We start from the raw sequence: 11,210 nt of genomic DNA on the forward strand, positions 1-11,210 counted from the left end.
TACTTGGTGAGTGAAGGTGGGACCTTGCCATTTACTGAGTGTCCAATCGGATAATGACCGAGTAAGTCTTTATGGGTGGAAGTCGATCGGTATCTGGCTCTGAGAGGGAGAGTCGGCCAAGGTTACAGTCGGGTGAGTCGGCCAAGGTTACATTCGGGTGAGATCAGGTCGTGAATCGGCCTAGGCAGTGCACAGGTTTATTGTCGGCCTCACACGCATAGTAGCCCTTATATTCGGCGATACCAATCGACCTACGATCGAGTCGGCGATACCAATCGGCCTACAGGCGAGACGGTCCACTTGCCTTCTAGCCTTGAGCCTATAAGGAGAAAAGGCTTAAGGTGTAGTCCTTATAGTCCGAGATACCAATCGGCCTACGGCCCAGTCGGCGATACCAATCGGCCTACGGCCGAGTCGGTGACACCAATTGGCCTACGATAGAGTCGACGATACCAATCGGCCTACAGGCGAGTCGGCGATACCAATCGGCCTACGGCCGAGACGGTCCACTTGCCTTCCAGCCCTTAACCTATAAGGAGAAAAGGCTTAAGGTGTAGTCCTTATAGTCCGAGATACCAATCGGCCTACGGCCCAGTCGGCGATACCAATCGGCCTAGGACCGAGTCGACGATACCAATTGGCCTACGACAGAGTCGGCAACACCAATCGGCCTACAGGCGAGTCGGCGATACCAATCGGCCTACGGCCGAGACAGTCCACTTGCCTTCCAGCCCTTAGCCTACGAGGCGAAAGGGATTAAGCAAGTATTCCTTAGATCTAAGTCGGAAATAAACCGAGATATTATATGAGTCATCATGTGGAAAAACTTGAATTTTTCCAAATCAATCGCCCAAACTCCAATTAAAACAATGAATGAAAAATTTTCTAGTTAAAACTTGTATTTTGAAAAGGCAGACGCCTACACGCCGATTACATACGCCGACCTTAAAAAATGAGTGACAAAATTCTTAAGTGTTATTATCTGAAAAGGCAATCGCCCATACGCCGATCGCACATGCCGATCTCATACGCCGACCTCAAAAAGTGAATGAAAAAATTCCTGTTATTATTTGAAAAGGCAGTCGTCCATATGCCGATCTGCATTACCATTGAAAAATAATCCAAGTTAAGAATTCAATATCACATGGGATGATCGCCCAAGTTATGACTCTTTTTGGTGATGAAAATCACCAAGTTACAACGTCTAATGAGTTATTTATACTCGCCCAGTCGAATTTTTACCGATCAATCACGAGTTTGGTCTGCGAGTTATTTATACTCGCCCAGTCGGATTTTTACCGATCAATCACGAGTTTGGTCTTCGAGTTATTTATACTCGCCCAGTCGGATTTTTACCGATCAATCACGAGTTTGGTCTTCGAGTTATTTATACTCGCCCAGCTGGACTTTTACCGACAATCACGAGTTTGGTCTTCGAGTTATTTATACTCGCCCAGCCAGACTTTTGCCGACAATCACGAGTTTGGTCTTCGAGTTATTTATACTCGCCCAGTCAGACTTTTGCCGACAATCACGAGTTTGGTCTTCGAGTTATTTATACTCGCCCAGTCGGACTTTTGCCGACAATCACGAGTTTGGTCTTCGAGTTATTTATACTCGCCCAGTCGGATTTTTACCGATCAATCACGAGTTTGGTCTTCGAGTTATTTATACTCGCCCAGCCAAACTTTTGCCGACAATCATGAGTTTGTCTTCGAGTTATTTATACTCGCCCAACCGGACTTTTGCCGACAATCACGAGTTTGCTGCCTTTAACCTGTCGATCATGGAAAGATAAAAGAGATGGTATTTAATAAAATTGGAATTATTGGTTAGTGGTGCCTCGTTAAAAACCTTCTCAGCAAAAAACCTTTTCACATTTTTATATGGAATAAAAATCTCTTGGGACGACCCCAGCTTCTCGGCTTTCAGCTGCCCTTTTGTTGATTTGTCCCTTCTCCGTCTTGATGTGACTCAGGGCGAAAGCTCTCACCTCCGACATCGTTTGACAATTCGCTTTCTCCAGCGCGATGTCGAAAGCTCCAAACCTTAAGCCCTTCTGGAACGCGATGACTGCCATCCTTTCATCCAAGGACGCTATCCTCCAGGCGACCTCATTGAACCTTTGCAGAAAGTCCTTCAACGACTCCTCCCGCTTCTGTTTGAGGTCGAACAAGTCCGACGTGATCGGTGGTTTCTTCTTGTTAGCGGCGAACTGTGCCATGAAGAGCTGACTAAAGACATCAAAGTCGGTGATTGATCGGTCAAGGAGACCACTAAACCAATCAAGTGCTGCTTTTTTGAGTGTACCCATGAATAGTTTGCAGCGGACTTCCATACTTCCTCCACAAATCAACATTTGAGCGCGGAAATCCGTCAAGTGCTGACTAGGATCCTGAGTTCCATCAAAAGGTTCGACTTGAGGAATCTGATGATCCCTTAGGATGGTCTCGGCCTCTATGGCCTCCGAAAAAGGTCGAAAATCTTTGGGGACTTCCATCATGACATCTTCCTCCATCGTCCTAGCGTTGGCCGTTATCATAGCCTGCATCTCGTCCACCTGCCTCATAATCTCCTCGTTTTCTCGTTGAATAGCCTCCTCTCTCTCCCTGGATCGCGTATTCTCCTCCCTCAAAATGTTGATCAATGCCATCATCTCTTCCATGGTAGGGTGTTGTGAGTCGCTGTTGGATGTGCCGCCTCTTGCCATGGTAAAGTGCGGATTCTTCTGTGTTACTTGGGGCGTAGGAAAAGTTTCACCGTAGCCCCACGGTGGGCGCCAAAATGTTCCGGCCAAAGGGTGGACTATGGTTTTTTCCTAGATCGTGCCTTAGAGTCAGAGCATTCAAAAGTGTAATCTGTCTTCTTAACTCTAGGGTTTTGGATTTTATAGTTTCTTGTTCACGGGCCTTATGGGCCCCGTGAATATGGGGATCTCTTTAGCTGTTACAATCTGGAAAATACTTGGTGAGTGAAGGTGGGACCTCGCCATTTACTGAGTGTCCAATCGGATAATGACCGAGTAAGCCTTTATGGGTGGGAGTCGATCGGTATCTGGCTCTGAGAGGGAGAGTCGGCCAAGGTTACAGTTGGGTGAGTCGACCAAGGTTATAGTCGGGTAAGTCGGCCAAGGTTACAGTCGAGTGAGTCGGCCAAGGTTACAGTCGGGTGAGTCGGCCAAGGTTACAGTCGAGTGAGACGGCCAAGGTTACATTCGGGTGAGTCGGCCAATGTTACAGTCGGGTGAGTCGGCTAAGGTTACAGTCGAGTGAGTCGGCCAAAGTTACAATTGGGTGAGTCGGCCAATCAAATGTTGATTTGTGGAGGAAGTATGGAAGTCCGCTGCAAACTATTCATGGGTACATTCAAAAAAGCAGCACTGGATTGGTTTAGTGGTCTCCTTGACCGATCAATCATTGACTTTGATGTCTTTAGTCGGCTCTTCATGGCACAGTTCGCCGCTAACAAGAAGAAACCAAGGATCATGTCGGACTTGTTCGACCTCAAACAGAAGTGGGAGGAGTCGTTGAAGGAGTTTCTGCAAAGGTTCAATGAGGTCGCTTGGAGGATAGCATCCTTGAATGAAAGGATGGCAGTCATCGCGTTCCAGAAGGGCTTAAGGTCTGGAGGTTTTGACATCGTGCTGGAGAAAGCGAATTGTCAAACGGAGGTGAGAGATTTCGCCCTGAGTCACATCAAGACGGAGAATGGACAAATCAACAAAAGGGCAGCTGAAAGCCGAGAAGCTGGGGTCGTCCCAAGAGATTTTTATTCCATATAAAAATGTGAAAAGGTTTTTTGCTGAGAAGGTTTTTAACGAGGCACCACTAACTAATAATTCCAATTTTATTAAATACCATCTCTTTTATCTTTCCTTGATCGACAGGTGTGTTATTTAAAGGCAGCAAACTCGTGATTGTTGGCAAAAGTCCGGCTGGGCGAATATAAATAACTCGAAGACAAACTCGTTATTGTTAGCAAAATTCCGGCTGGGCGAGTATAAATAACTCGAAGACCAAACTCGTGATTGATCGGTAAAAATCCAACTGGGCGAGTATAAATAACTCGAAGACCAAACTCGTGATTGATCGATAAAAATCTGACTAGGCGAGTATAAATAACTCGAAGACCAAACTCGTGATTGTCGGCAAAAGTCCGACTGGGCGAGTATAAATAACTCGAAGACCAAACTCGTGATTGTCGGCAAAAGTCCGGCTGGGCGAGTATAAATAACTCGAAGACCAAACTCGTGATTGATCGGTAAAAATTTGACTGGGCGAGTATAAATAACTCGAAGACCAAACTCGTGATTGATCGGTAAAAATTCGACTGGGGGCGAGTATAAATAACTCGAAGACCAAACTCGTGATTGATCGGTAAAAATCCGACTGGGCGAGTATAAATAACTCGAAGACCAAACTCGTGATTGATCGGTAAAAATCCGACTGGGCGAGTATAAATAACTCGAAAACCAAACTCGTGATTAATCGGTAAAAATCCGACTGGGCGAGTATAAATAACTCGAAGACCAAACTCGTGATTGTCGGCAAAATTCCGACTGGGCGAGTATAAATAACTCGAAGACCAAACTCGTGATTGTCGGCAAAAGTCTGACTGGACGAGTATAAATAACTCGAAGACCAAACTCGTGATTGTCGGCAAAAGTCTGGTTGGGCGAGTATAAATAACTCGAAGACCAAACTCGTGATTGTCGGCAAAAGTCCAGCTGGGCGAGTATAAATAACTCGAAGACCAAACTCGTGATTGATCGGTAAAAATCCGACTGGGCGAGTATAAATAACTCGAAGACCAAACTCGTGATTGATCGGTAAAAAATCCGACTGGGCGAGTATAAATAACTCGCAGACCAAACTCGTGATTGATCGGTAAAAATTCGACTGGGCGAGTATAAATAACTCATTAGACGTTGTAACTTGGTCATTTTCATCACCAAAAAGAGTCATAACTTGGGCGATCATCCCATGTGATATTGAATTCTTAACTTGGATTATTTTTCAATGGTAATCCAGATCGGCATATGGACGACTGCCTTTTCAAATAATAACAGGAATTTTTTCACTTTTTGAGGTCGGCGTATGAGATCGGCATGTGCGATCGGCGTATGGGCGATTGCCTTTTCAGATAATAACACTTAAGAATTTTGTCACTCATTTTTTAAGGTCGGCGTATGTAATCGGCGTGTAGGCGTCTGCCTTTTCAAAATACAAGTTTTAACTAGAAAATTTTTCATTCATTGTTTTAATTGGAGTTTGGGCGATTGGTTTGGAAAAATTCAAGTTTTTCCACATGATGACTCATATAATATCTCGGTTTATTTCCGACTTAGATCTAAGGAATACTTGCTTAATCCCTTTCGCCTCGTAGGCTAAGGGCTGGAAGGCAAGTGGACTGTCTCGGCCGTAGGCCGATTGGTATCGCCGACTCGCCTGTAGGCCGATTGGTATCGCCGACTCGGTCGTAGGCCGAGTGGTATCGCCGACTAGGCCGTAGGCCGATTGGTATCTCGGACTATAAGGACTACACCTTAAGCCTTTTCGCCTTATAGGCTCAAGGCTGGAAGGCAAGTGGACCGTCTCGACCGTAGGCCGATTGGTGTCATCGACTCGGCCGTAGGCCGAGTGGTATTGTCGACTGGGCCGTAGGCCGATTGGTATCTCGGACTATAAGGACTACACCTTAAGCCTTTTCGCCTTATAGGCTCAAGGCTGGAAGGCAAGTGGACCGTCTCGCTCGTAGGCCGATTGGTATCGCCGAATATAAGGGCTACTATGCGTGTGAGGCCGACTATAAACCTGTGCACTGCCTAGGCCGATTCACGACCTGATCTCACCCGAATGTAACCTTGGCTGACTCACCCGACTGTAACCTTGGCCGACTCACTCGACTGTAACCTTGGCCGACTCACCCGACTGTAACCTTGGCCGACTCACTCGACTGTAACCTTGACCGACTCACTCGGCTGTAACCTTGACCGACTCACCCGACTGTAACTTGGCCGACTCACCCGACTGTAACCTTGGCCGACTCTCCCTCTCAGAGCCAGATACCGATCGACTCCCACCCATAAAGGTTTACTCGGTCATTATCCGATTGGACACTCAGTAAATGGCGAGGTCTCACCTTCACTCACCAAGTATTTTCTAGATTGTAATGGCTAAAGAGATCCCCATATTCACGGGGCCCATAAGGCGAACAAGAAACTATAAAACCCAAAACCCTAGAGTTAAGAAGACAGATTACACTTTTGAATGCTCTGGCTCTAAGGCACGATCTAGGAAAAAACCCTAGTCCACCTTTTGGCCGGAACAAATATGTATTTATTATATAAAAAAAGTTAAATATAAAAATTATTTTATAAAAATATATAAAAAGTATTATATATATTTTATTTATATATAACAACCTAAATCAGCTATTATAACAGCCGCGTTAAATCTTGGGGCCGGCTATCTCATCTTTTGAGGTGCCTCTAACGTAGCGAAAAGATTAATCACTGCTATTGATACCAGGGACGAACAAAAAAAAAATCAACTATGATAAATGTAGTTGATTTTTTTTATAATAGTTTCTCCATGTAACCCGTTTTTACTAGAGGGTCAAAGTTTGGAGTAAGCAATGATGAGAAACGCATGGTCAATGATAATGGATCTTTTAGCTCAAGAATTGGACGGCCATGGCCATTGTTAGATAGATATCCGTATAAGTCATGGCGTGCCATCAGACTTTCCAACCACTTTCTATGACCTATCTTTATTAATATAACCATTTCCTTTGTTTTTATTCTTCTCATTTTTTCTTTTCTGTCTTTTCCCAATTCCTTCTCCAGGGGTCCACGCAACACTTTAAATGTGCTTCAGATTTCACCGCGTGAATCTATTAACTATAGAATGTTAAGTATACTGTATCATTGAACTCGGGGAAATAATTGATCCCAATAACTATAGAAGCTGAAAAGTGAATCAAAGAAATATATAATAATAATAATAATAATAATAATAATAATAATAATAAATGAGACGCTCAACAATCAACATTGAATAGCAGAAGAAAGAATAGAGGGGCCCTTATAAGTTATAATGGAAATTATAGAATCTGAATTGGAAGCAGAATTGAAGGGACGAGACAATTCGAATTGTCAAGTTACCAGGAGATACACACATTCCGTGCGTGACTCTTTTAATGGTGAAGTCAAGGACCCCTCTGTTATCCATAGCAACGTGAATAAGGTGAATTGGTTTTATTTTATAAAAAAAAAATGGAATTGGAAATTTAATTAATTAATTTCTTGTTATGGAATGGGCCTGTGGGCTTGGGCTCGCAGAGTGAAGAGAGTTGCGCATGCATTAACTATATCTGCCATCTTCTACTGTTGTCTTTGCGTGGAAGGGATCCACTATTGTATTATTTCTTGGCAACACGTTATGGGACATTTCGGCAATTAGGATCCTACATGTGGTCCAATTCCATTCTCTCTATTCTCATTTTCTTATCCTCAAAACGCTAAAGGATTAGAGGAAACGCTTTTCAGGGTTCCATTCCATTCCAATGAGTCACCACCATTCTCATGTTGTTGCATTTACGTACACAGATTCGGTTGCTTTTCCTTCCAGAACCAATCTATACCTTAGCTTACTACCCAATACCCATTCAAGATAATTGTCCAACTAAAAAGTTGTTTCAAAGAAAAGGATGTCTCAGCTAGGTCAATGTAAAACAAGAATATCTCATCATCACAATAGTTAACCTTTTTGCTCTTATACTTGAGGTTTCCATGTGTTAGGGTTAGGGTTTTAAATAATGCCGCATTAATACTTCATTTCTTTGCCCACCTTCCACGCTCTCATTTTCTACCAATACATCTCTGTTTTTCCTAACGATAGTGAAAGGGAAAAGAAGACTCATTCTATAACTATAGAGACCGACAGAAAATAACAAATGCTCGTGACCAATTCATTTTTTTAATACAAATTAAGCATCTTGTTGCATATCAACAGGGTCCATTTTAAACCTAATCGTTGATTCTTAGAACCTAATTTAAGAGGGTCAGCAGAAAATATTGTATTTTTGCTTCCAATTTCAAAAAACAAAATGACAGATTAACAAACAATTTTTCTCACTTACTATTCCTAGTATTTTCATTGAAGTTTCACACCTTCCAACCAAGTCAGTTTTTTTGTAGACTATACATCTATTATTTACGAGAGAGATAAATATATTTGAATTAAATAAAAATTATTGTGGGTAGAAAAATTCTCCTTCCATGAATGTAGTACAAAAAATTATTTTTAGATTTCATAGGGCGAAAAAGTGTGTCCAACAAAGATTATTGCCCGTAAGTTCTTTAGGCAGAGACATTTATAACTCTTGCCATTTCTTATTCATTGAAAATGAAGGTTGTGTAGTAAGTTGATTTTGTCACATCTTTGTTTATGGATAAAAGCTTGATGCTTAAGGAAAAATGTTCTATTAGCTAGCTTTGACTATTTTTATATGAAATCTGGGACAATTCTTGTTATTTATTTATTTATTTTAATTGACAGCGGACAATTGTTTTTATTAATTAGTGTTCAGCATTAATAGATGCTTAAACTATGGGTCTTAATATACGCTTCAATTTAATAGTTCGCACCAAGATTTACAGCATACGTAATACAATATTAATTTTATAAAATTACATTCAAATCTTAATGCTTTATTATAAAAATAAATAAATAAATCGGAATATCACACAAACCTTTTGATTTTTACTGCAATCACGTTAGTTTAATCATGATATATATTAACTATTAAAGTATTAATATTTCAAAAAAACAATGTTATCAAATTTTTTTCTCAATATATAATTGCATCTTTTCTTTTGGGTCAACATTTTAACCTTATATATATATATAGAGAGAGAGAATATATAGAGAGAGAAAATGGTTAAAACGATACTAGTATAACTTTTATTAAGTATTACACCACTCAATAACTTTATATTAAATGTGAATTTTATAAATTCAACCGTTAGATTGAAAGTTCTTTACTCTTGGATCATATATACAAAATTTTATATTAATCCAAGATGATTTGATATTTTATTCTTATAAAACAAAATTGATGTAATATATACATTTCAAAATATAATAAAATATGAACACCTTGATTACCTTTAAGTTGTTATTTAATTTTAACAAAATTTGATATAAACACATAAAGTGATATAAAACGGTTGAATTTATAAAATTCACATTTAATATAAAGTTATTAAACAGTGTAATATTTAATAAAAATTATATCGGTGTGGTTTGAATCCTCTCCCATATATATATATATATATATATATATATATGAAGTTGGAGATGAATTTATATCATAATATATAGTGACACTTTAATGTTTGAGGGACTAGTTCAATTATAAAATTTTAGAAGACTTGCGCAACCAAACCCTAATTTTAGATGACTATACGAGAATTGACTCAAACATTTTAAAATAATTATATAATACTTCAATAACTTAAAATATTCTCTCGTTTAATTAACATTTTTTATATTTTAGAAAACTAATCATCCACTTTTGCTCTTGCTTTTGAATATTTTTATCCTATTATCTTTGTAATCTTTTTTATTTATATAAAAAATAATAATTTTATTATCAATTTTTTTTCTTAAATTTTAAAATATATGCAGCAAACAAGATATTGAAAGTTAAATAGTTAAAGTGGAGTTCAGGTAGACATTATGTATTTCCTTATTATGGGAATGTTAATGACATCCTCTTTAACATTTTTTTTAAGAACATACATCCTTTTTCTAACACTTTATATTAAAAACTACCAATTTCAGTACGTCTACTGCTAAATCATAAGAGAAAATTATTGAATAAAATACTATATGAGAATATGAGATTATACTATAAATTGTGATTTCTAATGAATTCTAATCGATAACAAATAATGTATTCGAAAGAGAATGTTAAATGCGATCAATCGATATGGAAAAGATGCAAGATTTAATAATAATAAAAGAATATTATGATTTAATATGATAGAAAATGTTAGATATGGAAGTTAGTATTTTTGGTTAAACTATTGTTGTGTTTTAGAAAAGGAAAGAGACATAAGTAGACGTTATGGGCGTGGGGAAGGATTGGGGCAACAAACAGTAATCATGAAGAATTGGCAGCAACTCCAGTACATGCGCTACAAATGTTGCCACATTCATTGTTGCACTTTTTGTCTCTATCTAATACCATGATAAGATACTGCTGCTCATTCACCTTCACACATTTTTTCCAACACAAGTTTCCACCCACCATTCGCTTTTCAAATGCCACTAATCAACGCTTTCAGATTATTTTGAAACAGTTTAAAATTTCATTCGTCTACCTTAATTGGTTTAGTAGGTTGCCTGAGTCTTGTAATCTTTCTTAATATTGTGTTCTATTTTTACGGATACAAATATTAAAATTTCATACGTTGACTTTTTAAAATACAATTATAACTTTACTCTATGGTTTAAAGTATATTTTACTTTATTGTACAGCTTCTTGGGCTATATATTTCTTCTTAATTTTTTGGGTCTTTCTAAGGCTATGTCTGGTTTGTTCTGAACTTTGAATTGTGTAATCGAGTTCGGCTCTTAGTCCAGTAGTACCTGACCAACATGCCTGCCTTTGGGTGGATGTGAACCCAAATACATATAGGTATAGGCCCAAAGGAGACGCAAACCCAATATCCAAATTTGTTAGAAAAGTGATATAGACATTTGTTAATATTTATTCGTTCACCACTATCTAATTTTTCAATATTACAGATCTTTTAAAAAAAAACATTATTAAGATAACAAAATTTCTAGTATAATCATAAAATAATTCAAATCGACAAATAATCATAAATATAATTTATATATTTATTAGAATCTATATAACAAAATATAATACATTTTTTTTAATTACAAACTTGATCTCTCTCTATATAAAGAGAGATCCACCTACTCCAAAAGTAAATATTAAGACTTTCTCTATTCAATATATTTTACATCAAATTTTAATAATTCAATTATTATATTGTGTAACAGTCCGATTTTCACAGATTGTACCAGGGTCCAAAGTTAAATAAGGGTGATTTAGTAGTCCAGAACAGACCGTTTCCAAATTGGAATGGGCTGTTCCAAACTACTAAAACAAGGGTGATTTAGTATCTCAGA

This window comes from Cajanus cajan, chromosome 4 (assembly GCF_000230855.2).
Source record: "Cajanus cajan strain Asha chromosome 4, NIPB_CcT2T_4, whole genome shotgun sequence".
Lineage (NCBI taxonomy): Eukaryota > Viridiplantae > Streptophyta > Magnoliopsida > Fabales > Fabaceae > Cajanus > Cajanus cajan.